Source organism: Seriola lalandi, unplaced genomic scaffold, assembly GCF_002814215.2.
Source record: "Seriola lalandi dorsalis isolate HSWRI2012SDOR001 ecotype SW California unplaced genomic scaffold, Sedor1 jcf7180002051188, whole genome shotgun sequence".
NCBI classification, from domain to species: domain Eukaryota; kingdom Metazoa; phylum Chordata; class Actinopteri; order Carangiformes; family Carangidae; genus Seriola; species Seriola lalandi.
The window spans coordinates 3,588-4,408 of NW_019521741.1; the positions used below are offsets into that span (position 1 = coordinate 3,588).

An 821-nucleotide genomic window follows, 5' to 3' on the forward strand; every position below is an offset into this window, starting at 1 on the left:
GCGCCAAATCGCAGCTGTCGCCTCCTCGTCGATCAGCTGTATTTCCCGCCGCTGCTCTCTGATTGGTCGATGCCACGGCGGCCTCGATGCTCATTGGAGACGCTGACGCATTGGGCGGATGTTACGTCATGTGTTGCCGAACCCACACTCAGGCCTGTGGCGGGAGTTTTAATAGAGAACTGTTTTGGCGGAATATTATCTTCCCGGGAACTACATTAATACTAATAAGGTGCATTTATTAAAGTACAACTTTGAAGTACTTTTACTTTATACTTCTACTAAACGACATTTCATATGGAAATATTCTACTTTACGTCACTACATTCACTGTTACTATTTTTCAGATTTCACACAAAACAAATCACCAGTTGATAAAATAAGACGCATCATTATAGATTAAAGCGCCCAACAGTATATGACGCAGTTAAAATTGACTCCAACACATTGACTACTACACAAAAGGACAGTTTACACTTTATTTTTCAGTATTTTATTTAAATAGACAATTTAAATCCTTCTTCCACCACTGACATATCAGTGCTAGACATGGACGAACTTTAATATCCAGTTGTAATATTTCTATCTCTCATAAAATAACTCACTATTTACTTTACTTCAGACATTTAATTCAAGCTCATATCAGGGAATGTCGCCACCTGCTGGTTTAGCTGGTAACTTTATTTCCTATTGATCAGCTGCTGTAACAGGATAAAATATGCAAACAAACAGGAGGGAGGTCACAAATGTCACAAGACAAACCGACCGGAAGTAAACCATAACTGTGCAAAACTTTGATCCACAATGGCATAAATATCACTAAA

General features: G+C 38.7%; 1 protein-coding gene across 1 annotated transcript in view; it reads right to left on the reverse strand.

Moving 5' to 3' along the window:
- LOC111649533 (DNA replication factor CDC6-like) overlaps positions 1 to 821 on the reverse strand; it is a gene marked incomplete at its 3' end in the record, with an annotated part of 5,449 nt that overhangs the window by 3,576 nt on the left and 1,052 nt on the right. The gene's annotated exons all lie outside the window — the stretch shown is intronic.